Source organism: Sorex araneus, chromosome 1 (assembly GCF_027595985.1).
Source record: "Sorex araneus isolate mSorAra2 chromosome 1, mSorAra2.pri, whole genome shotgun sequence".
Taxonomy (NCBI): Eukaryota; Metazoa; Chordata; class Mammalia; order Eulipotyphla; family Soricidae; genus Sorex; species Sorex araneus.
In genome coordinates, this window is record NC_073302.1 from 383534497 (window position 1) to 383551380 (window position 16884).

General features: G+C 36.0%; 1 pseudogene; it reads left to right on the plus strand.

The window, feature by feature from the left end:
- Positions 1-16030: 16030 nt before the first annotated feature.
- On the plus strand, positions 16031-16210 carry LOC129402376 (NADH dehydrogenase [ubiquinone] 1 alpha subcomplex subunit 3-like; annotated as a pseudogene).
- The last annotated feature ends 674 nt before the right edge of the window (positions 16211-16884 follow it).

The following is a 16884-nucleotide window of genomic DNA, read 5'->3' on the forward strand; positions in this document are numbered from 1 at the left end:
TTTTAATTAATTAAGTCTAACTTAGTAGTTTAAAATTACTAGTTAATTTAGTTTAACTTGTGAACCAGAAATAACATTAGCTTATTTTTTATGTTGTAACAAGATTTTGAAACAGTGGAAACATTCTTTTTGTCACATAATCAAAAGAAAGATCAAAACAATTCTTATGAGGTATTATAACATTAGCTATACTTCCAAAAATAATTTGTTATTAGCTTAGAAGTGACACATTCTTCCATCAAGTTAGATTTATTAATACACTAATCAAAGGTATCTGTATCTCAAATTATTAATGGGAAAATTATGTTCTGAACTTTGTTAAACACAGTTCATTCATATTAGATAAAGATTTGAGGTCATTTAACAAATCAGTTAAAAAATGTTGCTCAGATTTTTTTTGTGTGTGTATCCATTTTACCAAGTATCTGAGCATTAAATATATCTTAAGCATTCATTATATTAGATACTTGGATTCAGAAAGAAATGATAATATAGTTCCTTTACATTTCTGAGTCTTCTCTCTAGAACTATCTTCTGCTGTATCCAGTAATGTCTATCTTTGGACTTGACTGCACTTATTGCATACAGTTCCCAAGCATATCTGCCTTTTCACTGTCACAAGTGTCTTATCTTTTGTTAGAATGCTGCTCCCTTCCTATTTGTCTCTGAGAGGATTCCTTACTCTCTACACACTTTCAATCAGTACTGTGGTCTTTTTCAGATCTATTTTAATAGGAACAAGATTTTGTTTTTTCAATTTAGTTTATAAATCTCTCTCTTCTAATTGAGAAATATTTTAAATTAGAAGACTTATTCCTTTGTCTAGCTTCAGTATCTGAACAGATGAGACAAATGGTAGAAATTTTTTCATTCAAAAGATTCAAAATGGATAAATGTTTTTAAATTCTTTCAACCTTTATTTATTCACTTATTCACTAAATAAACATCAGTCTGGTCAACTAGTTTATCCACAATGAATGAACATAACATAACTAGGAAATGATATCATAGAAACTATCCTGTGTTGTTTTCCAGCTTCCGAGGGATCTCTATTCATCAAGTCCTTATACAGTGCCAAGTGTTGTGTAGAGATACTCTAGTGAACAAAAACAAACTAAATGTGCCTTAGATGAATTATGTGGTCATGATTTTGCCTGGAGTACTAAAGACACCTTCTCCAGTTTTTAATATTCTAAACACATACTATCTATTATAAAATTATATGAGTAAGTTATTAATAGCCTTTACTTAGCCTTAAAACTGTGTTTACTCAGTGAGAAAATATTATTCCACATAGATCAGGTGTTTTTTTGAAGTAAATAATAGTGATTATGCTTATGTTTTCTGAAATTTAAAATAAGGTTAATGATCTAATTCTTTTAGCTGCTGCATGTAGGTTTCTTCTATTTTATATTACTTAAAAGCAAGTCACTCATTTGTGAAAACCTAAAGAGCAAGCTATTGAAAAATCCAAGTGTGGCTGATCAGAACCAGTGTACACTGTAGGAACAAGCTGACTAGATTTAAAATACATTGCCATTCGTTTATGTTGAATACAAAATTAAAGCTGGTAGTTAGCTTCAAAACATGGTTATAAGCAATCACAAACTGAAATTTTCCTTTTACATCTATGCATGATTTGTATTCTTAAAAATTACCCTTTGCACTAAATGTGCACATACATATAAAACCTCTTGTGGTTATGTTTCATTATCAGTAATTAGTTTCCAATTCAAACAGGAGTCTGAGACTCTCTTTTTGACTTAATTTTATTAATTTATTTTCTTCAATAGCAACATATTTGAAAGGAAGAGGCACCAATTAGCCATTTCCATTAGACCTGGAATAGGAACCAGGCTAAGCTTTAAAGAGGGAAATGAAAATAAGTCCTTTAACTTGAGTCTTTACCTCCTATTTAGTTCCAGACCAGATTTTGTGGAAATTGAATCTTAAACAATTTGAGGCCTTTTATTTTAAGAAAAATTAACACAAAATTCTGAACAAATGTCAATATTTTGGATGAATAAAGAAATGGCATCCTAATACAACTCTAAACCACTGACATACTACAAGCAACAACAAAACAGATTGTCTCCTACCTATTAATATGCTAGTATTTATTATGTCCCAGCATTCTTTTCTCTTATAACAATGACTAAGCAGAGTCTGTTTTCCTCAGAGATAATAAAAGTACAACTAGTCTTTATTTACAAATTTGGTCCATTATTGGCAGAATATACTAACCACACACAGGATGTGCTTTATATATAGGCACATAACCTCTCATAAGGCTAAGACAGACTAACATTTTGTATGGTTGTTACAGTTTTGTGCCTAACAAACATGTACTTTCTAAAGTTGTAATTTGAGTAATTGTATTTCCTAAAGTTTCTGTCAAAAATAAATTTATACTACAACACTAAGTTTATTTCTTACAGGAGAAAGCATTTATTTATTCATTTATTCATCTTTAATTTGAGGGGACCACACCTAGAGATGCTCAGAAATTACTCCTGATGGTACGTGGGGGACCATATGGGATGCTGGGGATGAAATCTTCCTCAGCTGCATGCAAGTCAAGTGCCCTGCTCACTGTACTGTCATCAGTCCCTGGAGAAAGTATTTAATCTAATTTGGTGTGAAAGTATATCTATGAAGAGGAGGTAGTTGAGGAGGAATGTGATAGGTTAATGAGGTGTGAGATAATTGTAGTAAACTGGAAGAAATTTACCAAAGCTTATTAAGGTTCTTCTTAGTGCTCCTTTGTTTATGCAAAATATCCTCTTCCTCCAGGCATAAGAATTCACCTCTCACAGGAGGGTTTTTATCATCTGTTTCTAGAAAAAGGCAAGGGGAAAGTCAAGTGAACTTTCTCCTCCTGCGTTTTACTCAAACTCCTTCATTTAAATATTTGACATACCAAAGTGCCATAGTTGCAGGGAGGGGAGGTAGTGAGACCTGACCCCTATCACTACCTCAATACCATTCACACTAGAAAAAGTAAAACATAAAAATTAGAGGGGAACTGGGTAGTGGTCTTAAATAGATGCAGTTGAAATATCACATTTCTGCAAACTTTACAGAAACATATTTGAACAAATACCTTGAGAGGATCTTGGCATGGAGTTTCATGTTCGTTAATTTTCCCGAGGGGAAATACACTCAATAACCCTCATAAAAATTGAAGCAATTAACTGCTAAGTGGTTTTTAAGTGTACAGACTCACTCTTTTACTTTATGCCCTTTTATTTATTTACATTTAAATAAAATATAAGTCTCTGTTGCCAGTAACTGCTCTGTGTATACATTCCAGGGATTCCTATGATGTCTAAGGAAGAGAAACTTCTTTCTGTCCCTACAAATTTCTCCTAGCGCAGTTTAATTTTTGATCATCTTATACTATTTGATACATCTCTCTGGTATAGTTGTGTGTAGTTTTATCCTAAACTGAATTCCACAGACCAGCTGACTCAGAAAACAATTATTTCTGGATGTTCTGGAGATTGGGAAGTTCATCAAGGTGCTCGCTGATTTTGTTATTTGGTAAGAACTCCATACTGGCTTAAAGATGGCTATCTTCTAGTTGTATTCTCTCATAGTGAAGATAGCGCTGACTGCACTTCCTGTGCCCTGCTCTTCTTACAAATCCTATCCTAAGTGCCTACTCTCATGACCTCATGTAAAGCTTATGATTTCTCAAAGGACCTACTTACAAATAACATCAGGAAGGGATAGAAATTCAACATATAAATTTTAGAAAACAATCTAGTCCATAGCCCAAAGTAACTTTTCAATTAGTCTTTAGTTTGAATTCATGTATTCCCTATCTTTTATTTCTCTTATTCCAGAAAAATTCATTTTGACAATTTGATATAATTCAATGATTTTTATTGTAAATTTAGCTTCTATGGCATGTGTCCACTGAATAAAAACAGTTTCTTCTCTATTTTCACCTAGAGATGATCTAAGTTAGTGGAGGAAGTAGGGAGGAAAGGGAGTTTTATTTAGGCAGCATGGGTAAGTGAATCAGTGTCCAGGAAAACCTGCCCCTGCAATCCTCTGCTATTATTTACCTGATAATTTATTTTTGTATTCTGGAGAATATCACTTGTGTTCAAACTCTTGTTATCCCTATTATTAGTTGCTGAGACCCAACTGCAAATTGTCTTCTTTCTAACAGTCCCTCACTACCTTTCTTGATTATTTCCTAAGAGTTCTGGAACTCACAGCTATTATTTATGTACTGTTTTCTCTCTTTGCTAAAAGTTAGACTTTCTAAGGTTAGTCTTAATTATCAGTCAAAATTTCTTTTCTGTGGGACCAGAGAGATAGCACAGTGGGTAGAATGTTTGCCTTGCATGCGGCCAACCAAGATTTGCTCTCCAGCACCCCATATGATCCCTTGAGCTTACCAGGAGTGATCCTTCAGTGCAGAGTCAGGAGTAAGCCTTGAGCATAGCCAGCTGTAGCCAAAAAACAAAGATTTTTTTTCGACTGCCTCCAATCCATATTGAAAAATGGGCTTCCGGTGGATCTGTCAGTGGTTTCCCTTGCCTGGCCCACTGGAGCCCATTCTAGAAGGAATATAAAGAGAATGTCAAACCTTATAACTTTTGAGTAAACAAGTCTTCTACTAATTTAAATTTTTTGAGTGTGAAATGTACCCAACATCATTAAAAATTCTTTCCCCTTTATTAATAATGGCCGAAGTACTAGGTTCTAAAGTCCCTACAACTCTATCCAGTTTGAGGATATGATATGAAGATATGATATGAAAATCTATTTTTTTGATTCCCTGATCTATTCTCTTTCAAAATGCCTACATATTGCAATTAATGTGAAAATTATTCTTCTGCTTAATTTTTCCATCTGAATAGAACCCAGATTTGCTTAGGTCTTTTTCTCTCCTGTGTTGTTCAAGTGCCCTAGAGAAAGCTGACCTTCTTAAAGCAATAGATATGGTCATGATTGGCCTCACAGAGAGCTGAAAAAAAGAGTACAGTGAGTTGGATGCTTGCCTTAAACGTGGCAGACCCCGATTCAATTCCCAGTATCCCATAAGGTCCCCCAACCCCCCCTGGAGTTATCCCAGAATGCAACCAGGTATGGCCCAGAAACTTTAAAAAATAAAACAACAACAACAACAAACCCAGGAGGTAGTCTTTTCACTATAAAAAGATTTAAAATATGTTTTTATATTATTTTATTTGTTTGGAATTTAGGGAACATACACAAGCAATTGGAGCTAACAAAATCAAATTTTATCATCCTAGCAGGCTATAGCCTAGTTCTCCCTCTCAGAGAACCTGGCAAGGTACCGAGAGTTCCCTGCCCACACAGCAGAGCCTGGCAAGCTCCTCATGGCATATTCAATATGCCAAATACAGAAACAATAATTCCCCTTACCCTGAAAGAGCCCCTGATGTGGCACCATTCGGAAAAACGAGTAAAGAGAAGCTGCTAAAATCTCAGGGCTAGGACAAATGGAGACGTTACTGACGCCCGCTCGAGAAAATCGATGATCAATGGGATGACAGTGATACAGTGAATGATGTGCTTAACATGCATTTCTTAGAGAAAAATCAGTGCATTGAATCACATCAGAATTTTAAGGAGAGTTCAGAGAGATCATACAAGGGCAAAAGTATTTGCAATCCTGCTCATTCTATTTCAAATCCCAGACACCACATATGGCCACCTGCGTAGCACCTGAGCACACACCAGGAATAGCCCAGAAACACAAACAGACATGGCCCACTACCCCACAAGTAATAATAAAATTAAGTTTAAAATAGAAATTTAAGGAAATGACTTATTGGAATAATAGTTTTCTAACTTCATTTTACAATATTTTTAGGTATTGGACTGTAGCAATAGCACAGCAGTAGGGCGTTTGCCTTGCACGTGGCCAACCTGGGTTCGATTCCTCCACTGCTTTCAGAGAGCCTGGCAAGCTACCGAGAGTATCCCACCCACACAGCAGAGCCTGGCAAGCTACCCGTGGTGTATTCAATATGCCAAAAACAGTAACAACAAGTCTCACAATGGAGACATTACTGGTGTCTGCTCGAGCAAATCAATGAACAATGGAACAACAGTGCTATAACAGTGCAACAGTGCACCTTTTTAAAAAAGCCATTTCATTTTAAGGAAGATGAAAATTTATAAATTTTTTATTATAATTAAAAAAAAAACATGATTGGCCACACAGTTGCTTATAATAAATCCTTCCCATGTTATTCAGAGTAGTTATGCCTTCCTGGTTGAGCTCTAAGTGACATAGACACACTTGCTTATCCATTTATTTCTCTTAGAGACCTGTCTTAGGTAATTGAGCTATAAATGGCAAACCACTTACAAATGTATTTCTTACAAAATTACTCTATTTTAAAAATGCAGTTAGGTACAGATTTTAGAAAAAAATCACTGGATAAAGAATCTACAAGTATATGAAGTTCTATCTAATCCTGATTCTGCTCAAATTGATACAGACCTGTTGATGAGAAATCTTTACCTCTTTGGACTAGAGACAGTTCTCTAATACATAAAATCAGAATAACAATGTGTTGAAAATAGCAAGCATAAGTTCTGGTTCCAATTCTGTCACAAAGCAGTTGTAGTGCTGAACAACTCATTCATTGTTATGTTTTCAGTTCATTAATAAAATGTGAAAGTTTGTCAAGAGCTATTAAATTGGTGTGATCATCTCTCTACCAGTCTATCAAGACCTCTTAAGGGGTATTTAAATTCTGTTGTTTTAAGGACACAAATGTACTTAATTTCAATTTCCATTTGTCTACTTTCTTGAATATGTAGCTTGTGCCTTTTCATCTTTAATTAAAAGGAGGCTTGCTCCCTCTCTTATTGAATTAAAGAAAGCACACTATTTATCTATCCTTAATCTTTCTGTGGTATATACTCCTAGGATAACATTGGTTTGTCCTTTCTCCCTTGCTACAGAGAGCTTAGGTTTTTAGGGTGATACCCATCACAGTGCTCCTGAAGCACTTCTATTCCTGTGTTTATTGAAATGTAGCTCTAAACATTTTAGGATAACATTGGTATGTCCTGTTTCCCTTGCCACAGGGATTTCAGGTTTATCACAGTGCTCCTGTAGCTCTCTTCCCCAACTGGTCTATCACCTTTTTCCCCTAATCAGACTCTGTTAACTTGTATGGTCTGATTACTCAGAAATCTATGATTTTATATGTATGAATGAAATATTGCCTTTTTCCTCTCCTCGTGTATTTTGAATAGTTTACTTTAAAGCAATATCCTTTTTGTATAGACACAGGAAGACAGTTAATATTATGCTTTTGTAACTTGGGAGTAAATTTTTTCTGAGCAATATGCACTCCAGGTTATCTGCTTCCTCGACTTAAGCCTCAGTTGCCCTTAGTTTCTAGCACCCCCAGAGCAGGGTACCAATGAGGGACTGAAAGGACCCAGGGCAAGCTGTGAGCTACCTTGGCATTGTATTTGGCCAGGTCAAAGCCCCATGATACTCAACTATAAGTTGAGAGCATGGTCATGGATAAATGCTGCCATTATCCAAAAGTAACGATGAGATTAGAACCCTACTAGGGATAAGAAAGACTAGTATGGTCTGAGCACCACAGTCTGAGATTTAGATGGCCCTAGGATAACAATCCTATAAGCTTAATATATCTCTTACTGTGTTCATACAAAATAATTAATATTATAAATGTTTATATGTTTATTGAACAAGGAGAGGAGAAGCACACCCAGGGGATTCCTCTCTTAGGTGGGTCATCCTGGTGAATGAGAATCTGTCCTAGAAGAAACTTCCCCTGAATGAAGAACTTTACCCCTATTGATTGTGACCACACCTATGTGTAAGCCCCAACCCCTCATTCTTGGGGACTTAACTAGGCTGTAAGAGAGGACTGGGGGTTCTGGAGCAGGAGGAGAATAAAAAGGGATCAAGAAGGAGAATGAAGTAGCAGGAGGAGGAAGAAGCCAGAAGAGAATCAGAGGAGAATGGAGATGAGATTGGAATAAACTGCAATTGAGACCAACCAGCCTGGCCCTCACTCCTTCCTTCACCTGCCCATCGCCATTGACCTCCCTGGAATGGGGGAAGTGGCAGAGAACCACCGAATGGAGGTGGCCAAGGAGAGATAGAGAGCGGCCATGTGTATCTCCTTCGTAATTTATATTTAGTGAATATACATAAGGGCTGGAGCATAGCACAGTGGGTAGAGCATTTGCCTTGCACAATGTCAACCAGGGTTTGATTCCTCTGTCCATCTCGGAGAGCCCAGCAAGCTACCAAGAATATCTCACCCACACGGCAGAACCTGGCAAGGTTTCCATGGCGTATTCTATATGCCAAAAACAGTAACAACAAGTCTCACAATGGAGATGTTACTATCCACTCGAGCAAATCGATGAACAACAGGATGACAGTGCTACAGAATATACATATACTCTGGTATTTTACCTCTTGTGTGGATTATTTTAAGCCTTTTTTACTGACTCATAAACATAGTGTAGTTCATTCTGGTTGATACTGACCTTGTACTTTTCTGATAATCGTGAAAATAATAGAATTGAGGTTCTTGAGTTTGAATTGGAGATCTAAAATCAGCTATGTTGTTGAATATGGGAAGAGAAGGTTATGGTAAGCTTGTTTAACAACCTTGTCTTTTACCCCTTGACCACTGTTAGAAAATGTTGTGCTTTGGGCAGATCTAGTTAGATAAAATTAAGGAAAACATTGGTAAGACATATTAAATTCTAATAACACAATATGAGACTGACACCCAAGGACAGTAGAGACAGGGCCAGGAATATTGCTCCCCGGTTGGAAGCCTGCCTCATGAGTTGGGGGAGAAGGCAGCTGGAATAGAGAAGTGATCACCAAGTCAATGATGGTTGGAGGGATTGTTCGGGATGGGAGATGTGTGCTGAAAGTAGATAAAGGACAAAACGTGATAGCCTCTCAGTATCTGTATTACAAACCATAATGCCCAAAAGTAGAGAGAGAGTACAGGGGAAATTGTCTGCCATAGAGGCAGGGGGAGGGGAAGGAGGGGAATACTGGGGACATTGTCAGTGGAAAATGTGCACTGGTAGAGGGATGGGTGTTGGATCATTGTATGACTGAAACTCAAACATGAAAACTTTGTAACTATATTTCATGGTGATTTGATAAAAAATTAAAAAGACATTAAATTCTAAAAATGATTTCACCCTACATTATTTTACATCACCTCATATTTCATCTTAATATAAAGGCAAACAGTTTTATTTCAGCTTTACTCCCTCTCTTGTTTTCTTTTGTTTTTTAGGTAGAAAGAAAACCCACTTCAAATACCCAAAATGTAAATCAGGTCAATTCTTTTCATTGTAACCATTTAGTATGTAATTTTAAAATTATACTGGATAAAACTACAAATACAAATTATAGGTAGCTTCTTTTTATCATACTGTGACTTACTTGATGAGATACCTAAAACATATTTTCAAATTATGTCATGAAATATTTATACAAAATTACCAATTATAATATTTCAATTATATTAACTTATAAAATCTTTAATATTTTATATTTCCTTTTAACACAAATATTTGTAGAGCTAATTAGTTTTTAGTGAGATGTATCTTGCTATTTTAATTAAATAAGTAACATTTTATCACAGTGTCTAAAAAATTAATGGAGTCATTTCTAAATTATTTCTGAAAGCTGAACCCATGCACGCACATTATCTAAAGGAAAAGTAAGCCTCTTAACACATTCTTTGCTCATAACAAATTTATCTACAGTATCTATGTCAAAATGAACTAAATAAAAATTTAAGGATATTATTCCAAGGGCTTTCTGTCGTTAGTCCCAACATGTAAAGTGTTAAGATGTTCTTATTACAAGATTTTTAAAAAAAGACAAAAATAAAACCCAACAATTCTTAGGTCATTGAGAGAATTGAAGTCTGGTACAAATTGTTGCTACAAGTATTAGAAATTCACATAAAAGAGCAATCATGGAGAATCACTGATTACTTGAAGTAAAAACCTAGCAATTCTGAGCTGAAGCTAGTATTTGGTTCAATATTTTAATCCATAAATTATAAATTGTTGGAAGCTCAGTATGGAAGCGTGGAAGTTGGAAGCTCAGAAGAGTTAGAAACTCAGGAGGGAAGTAGAGGTGTTAGGAATGGTGGAACTCTTTCCTGTTTTATTTCCAGGAACCCTACCAGGTGTTTCAGAGATGATCCGGGAGGAGAAGGAAAAACAGTAGTTATTTTGAAGTACATCCAGAACAATCTAATCTTCTTAAAAATACAGTCATCAAAAATAAATTATTTTTCCATTATATAGAGACAGTGATTTCACCAGTACCTAATCAATCTGAGAGAAAAATCCAGTATCCCTTAAATTTGAGAAATGTTCAACTTATACTTATTAAAAGACAAGCTCTAATCACAGGACTATTGACTACTTCCCCTTATTTCACACCCTATCACTATATCAAATGGTCTCATATCCAATTTTTGGGAATTCAGATAGAACTGCGAGCCTCCGAACCTACTTAAGTAATGTTCAGGGACGTGAAAAGACAAGAAGATAAACAAAACCAAAAAGCTGAAATATATTTTGAAATATGCTACCATGGCTGTAACTTAATTCCTAGCTAGCTAAACATAAAAACAAACACTAAGACCTCTCGATTTCAGTTAATTTACCTAGTACTTCACATTCACTACCAAGAAAAAATTACAAGGCACATTACAAGAAAAGCAGGGGATGGGGGAGCAATATTAAAAACAGCATGCAAAACAAGCCTAGGCTTAAGTTCGATCCCTGGTTACAACCAGGGATATTTCTCTGAGAACCACTAGAAATGACATCTATGCATAGAGCCAGGAGTAGGCCCCAAGTGCCACTGCATGTACCCCTGTAAACCAAAACAATAAAACAACTATGATTAATAATCTAAGGACTGTGATGGGTAAAGTAAACTATCTCCAACAACAGATGAGGAGAGGAAATAGACAGATTAAAGCATTTAATAGATTAAAAAAATACTATCACTGTATCACTCTCATCCCGTTGCTCATTGATTTGCTCAAGCGGGCACCAGTAACATCTCCATTGTGAGACTTGTTACTGTTTTTGGCGTATCGCCACAAGGAGCTTGCCAGGCTCTTCTGTACAGGCAAGATACTCTTGGTAACTTCCCGGCCTCTTCGATTGCTGGGAAAGATACTCTCCGTAACTTGCCGAGCACTCCTGAGAGTGACGGAGGAATGGAACCTGGGATGGCTGCGTGCAAGGCAAACGCCCCCATGATTCTGAAGAGGCAACTCTGTGATAAGAATACATTTTAGTGGAATATGAGCACTGGTGAAGGGATGGGTATTCGAGCATTGTATAACTGAGATTTAAACCTGAAAACTTTGTAACTTTGTAACTTTCCACAATAAAAAATTTAAAAAAAAAAAAAGAATACATTTTACATGTAGGAGGCCCTGAGTTCAAGTCTTAGCATGTGTGCATGATGCATGTGCATGCACATGTCCATGTGTGTCCATGTGCACATGCACACACACATACACATGCACACACATACATCACACAAGGATTTTTAAAATACCCAGAACTGTGGGACAACTATAAATGGGATAACATGTGAAATATGAGTACTAGAAAGATAAGTGATATAAAGAGAAGAAATATTTGAAGTAATAATGCTTTAAGGTTTTCTAAAATTGATGATAGATCCAGAAAGCTTAGAGAACACTAACCAGTGTAATAGCAACTGCCCATCAAAACACACAGACACACACACACACACAATTTCTTTACCTTGGGTATATCACATGGCATCTGCAGTACCTCAAAGACAAAGAGAAAGTCTTCACAGAACCCAAAGGGGAGAAAAACACTCTATATGAAAATTATGTCACACCTTAGAAATCATGCTAGCAAGGAAATAAGTGGAATATTTAAAGTGTTCAAAAGCTATTCTTATCTGCTTATCTTTTCTGAGTTGCAATTTTATTCTTTAAAAATGTCTTTATGGACTATTATTTTGACTATTCCACCAATAAGCCATGTTTCCCAATATTTGTATTTTATAGAACCCTTCCATTCTGACTCTGGGCTCAGTCACTGGTATTAGTTTTAGTTTTTAAGTGGGGCTTAATTTTAGAGTCTAGTCTTAGTTAATAAAACATTAGTAGACATAATGCAAGGCCTGGCAAGTATTTAATAAAGAAGATTGACTTGAAACTTCTTGGAAAACATCTTTGGTCTGAGAAACTGGGCAGACTCAGAAAAATGAAGAATGGAGGATTCCGACCAACATCTACCTGGATTCCAGAGGCAACTATTAGTCCTGTGAGTGAGGCAAGTCCTTTTAACCCTCGCATGCCTCTTGTGAACTTAAATAATTACCAACTTAAGAAAACGAATACATTTCTGTCAATTTAAATCAGAGGTTCCCAAACTTCTAGAGCTTATTGTGGTGCCCCCCTCCCCAGAAAGCTACCTTCTTTAAACTAACAAACAGAAAGCAAAAGTACTCCCCTATTACACCAAAGGTCAAAACCACCCCCTAGAAAATTTCTGTGTTCAACAACACCCTGTCCCAAGGAAAGGTAAGCACCACAACTTAATATGTGATTCTCAAAGACCAGCTGAGCTAAAAAACATGTAAGTCCCATGGCAGGTGTGCATACCCAAAGTCATCATACAATAGAGAACGAAGAAGAAAACTGGGGAGGGAACTGTCCCTCGACAAAACCAGGATAAATATATTGTTTAAAATATTTTGACATTTGGATATTTGGGGAGAAGATTATTACAAAAAGTTCAGTCAAAGCATATTTTGGGAAGAAATATGACAAGTGGACAATTTGGTATTGTCAGTCAGAAATGTGTAATACTTTAAGAATTACTTCTATAGGGAAATGAAATGGAAACACAAGTTTCAAATCGAAAATATTTTCCTTATTAAACTTGTAAACTGTTGGATGAAAACTTCAAATGAAGGAGAAAACCGAAATTAAAATATCCTTTAAGGGAAAAGCAAGCAAAGAAATATTTGAAAGACAAGATGATTCTGAGATTATTCTCAACCCTAAGACTTGGGTATTTTATCTACTTTATTTCACATACTCCCATAGAGTTCTATGTATGATTGTTAGTAATCCTTTTCCTGAAAGGAAAATCATAGGTCTCACATGAGTCAAATCTTTCACCCATCTCAGTGTAGTTACGAAGTACCATTGTTAAGACTTGAACTGCCTCTGTCTGTCTCCGAATTCCATGTTCTGACTCTATGAGTCTAGGAATCAGGGATGAAGAAATGAGAGCCCAAATAGCAATCTGAAGGCAGCGCTCAGCGTTTTCAAGATCATCTGGAGAGAAGAGAAGTATAATGGAAAAGGGTACCTCCTCCTCTGTCCTGAGGTCTTTACATTACATACACACACAACACACACACACACACACACACACACATACACACACACCAGTGCACACATTTTTGTTCTCTTTCCTGGTGCTTATTTGGAATCTAATGCTGGTACCATTGTTATTTAGAATAGCTTCTTTGAGATTTCATGCTCTGTAAAATATCCGAATAGAGAGCTATGCTTTTAATGGCATTTTAATAGAAACTGCACCCAATAGTGTTCAGGAAACACCAGGGCTATACCCAGAGGCGCTGAGGGCAAATGGGGGGTGAGGGTTTGGATGTACATCCACAGCTCAAACTAAGGACTTTTCACATGTTTAGCATTTCAAAATTGAGCCATGGCCTCAGCCTTCTTTTAATAATTTTTTGTTTTGTTTTTGTGTCACACCTGTTGGTGTTCAGGTTTGGTACTCTGGGAGTTCAGAGACAGGAGTAACCCCTGAGCACCACTGGGTGTGTCCCCAAAACAAAAGAAAAATAAATTGAAAGAAACTTTTTATGAACTTTTCTTTATCTATCAAGGATCTTTCTCCATCCTCTTGACTTAAATATCTCTTTGAATTTTTAAACTTCACACCTTTGAAATAAATACCTAGAAGCAGAATTGTATTTATATATTGCAGTTTAAATTTTTTTTTAATTTGGGGGTCACACCCTGCAATCTTCAGGCATTACTCCTAGCTCTTGCTCAGGACTTTCTCCTGATGGTGCTCTGGTGACCATAATATAGGGTGCCAGGGATTGAACCAGGTTGGGTGTGTGCAAGGCAATCACCCTATCACAGTACTACCACTTCAGCCCCATAAAATAAAATTTTCTTTAACAGCTGCACCATTATACATTCTATCATCAGTGTACAGGAGTTCCAATTTCTCCACACCTATGCCTAAACTGTTATTTTTAGATTTTTGTTTTATTTTGCTTTGTTGATTTTGACCATTCTAACACACATGAGCTATATCTCTTGTGAAATTTTTGATCACACCAAGCAGTGCTCTGGGGCTATTCCTGGCTCTGTGCTGGGACATTTACCCATATTACTTGGAGGATTGATCCCAAGCCTTCCATATTCAAAGCATGTATTCAGGCTATTGAGTTACCTCTCCTGCCCTGCATTTCCATTTGGCTTAGTGATGTTGAGTATCTTCTCATCTAACTGTTGGCCATAGGTATGTCTTTTTTCTATAATGTCTACTCAAGTTATTTGCCCCCATTTAAAGTTCAGTTATTGTTTTGCATATATTTTATACTATTCTGTTTCATTCTGTTTTGTTTTGTTTTGGTTTTGGTTTTTTGGGTCACACCTGAAGATGCACAGGGGTTACTCCTGGCTCATGAACTCAGAAATTAACTCCTGACAGTGCTCAGGGGACCATATGGGATGCTGAGAATTGAACCCGGGTCAGCTGCATGCAAGGCAAATACCCTATCCTCTGTGCTATCGCTCCAGCCACTCATTCTATTTCTTCTTGTTTTGTATTCTGGGCAGAGTTATTAGTTTGATGAGCCCCAATCTCTATTTTTCTTTTTGTTGCTTGTGCTTTTTATGTAATACTCAAAAAATCGTTTTCATAATCAACATAAAGAATATTTTTCCCTAAGCTTTCTTCAAGGAATTATATATATTTTCAGGCCTTCTATTAGAGCCTTTAATCCATGTTAGATTGCTTTTTGAATATGATGAGATTTAAGGGTTTAATTTAATTTTATTTTGTTGTGGATACTCATTTTTTCCAACACTGTTTGTTGAATTAACAGTCTTTACCTGATTATATGTCACAGTTAAATTCACCATGTAACATGAAATTATTTGGGGACTATTATGTTTTACTGATACTTATGTCTCTCTTTAGCTTAGCTTCACACTGTTTTTATTATTGTAGCCTGGTACTATAATTTAAAGTCAAAACTGTGATGCATGCTGCTTAATTCTTCCTTCTCTTGGTTATTTTGACTATTTGGTATCCCTTATGGTTCCATATAAATTTGTAAATTGCTTTATATGAGGACCAGAGAGATAATATAGAGGTGAGATGCTTCCCTTGCACACAGCTAATCCCAGGACAATCCCCTGAGCATCACCAAGGAATAATTTCTGAGTACAGAGTTAGGAGTAAGTCCTGAGTACCTTTGGTGTGCCCTTTCCTAACCATTAATAAATAAATTACTTTGTTTGTTTCCATACAGATTGCAATAGAAATATTTCACTAGAGATCGCACTGAATAAATAACTTTAGGTAGTATGAAATTTTAGCAATATTGAGTACAATCTGGGAATATTTAATGTCTTCCCATTTATTTGAGTTTTTATCAATTTAAAAAATGTTTTGTAATAAAAAAATAAAAAATGTTTTGTCATTTTTGGAGGATGTCTTTTAACTCCTTAGTTAAGTTTACTCAAAGTATTTTATAGTTTTGATGTTATCATTAAATATTGTTAAATATTTTATTATCTTGATTTTCTCTGATAGGTTATAATTAGGATATAAAAACAGCTGATTTTAATATTTCATTTTATATCACACAACTTTACTGAATTTATTCATTTCAAGAAGTTTTAACTCTTGCGCCGCCGCGGAGACCAAGATGGCCGGGATTGTCATCCTGCCCCCCTTGAGTCCCTACACCAAGTACGCTGCCATGATCAACCAGGTGACACCCTACAACTACCCAGTGCCCGTCGGAGACAATGGGAACATGACAGATGTGCCCAGTCACCCCCAGGACCCCTAGGGTCGGAGCCAGGAGTGGCTGAAGAATCTGTGAGTGCCTTGCCTCTAAGACACAAAAAAAGGTGTCTGTGCCAGGGACTCAAATAAAAATGTGCAACAGCAAAAAAAAAAAAAAGTTAACTCTTTAGTATTTTCTGCAAACTATTATATTATTTATGAATAGACACAATTTTCCTTCTTTCCAGTTTAATTTTTTTGTTGCGAATTTTTTTCTCGTTTAATTCTGATTTCCAGTATTTCTTATTCTGTGATCTTACTGATATCACTTCATCTTTATGTTACAAAAACATTTCTGCAATATTTTATAAAGTTTTTGTAAGGAAATAACTCTAAAAGTGATGGCCTCATTTGTGAACAACAGGGAGATACATAGAATAAGCCACAGCCTCAGGCTATTGTGTAAAGCTACTTTTTATACTGCTGGTTTTACTGTAGGTTTCTAACACATGTGGACAACCTGTTAAACATCTTAAGTGGCAAAGATATTTCAAGAAATTTCAGTAGTGCCTTATGATTTAAATTTAAGGGTGTTACAAATAGGAGCTCCTTCATTCTATCCCTGTGGTTGGTAGATATTTCCTCCCCTAAAGCAACAAAACCTGTCTCACTGATTATTGATTGCCTTCTCTTTTGTTCAAGAGCCCTGCAAACACTCTATTTTTTCTCAAATTCAAAATTCTATAGAAACTCATTTTTGTGTGAATATAT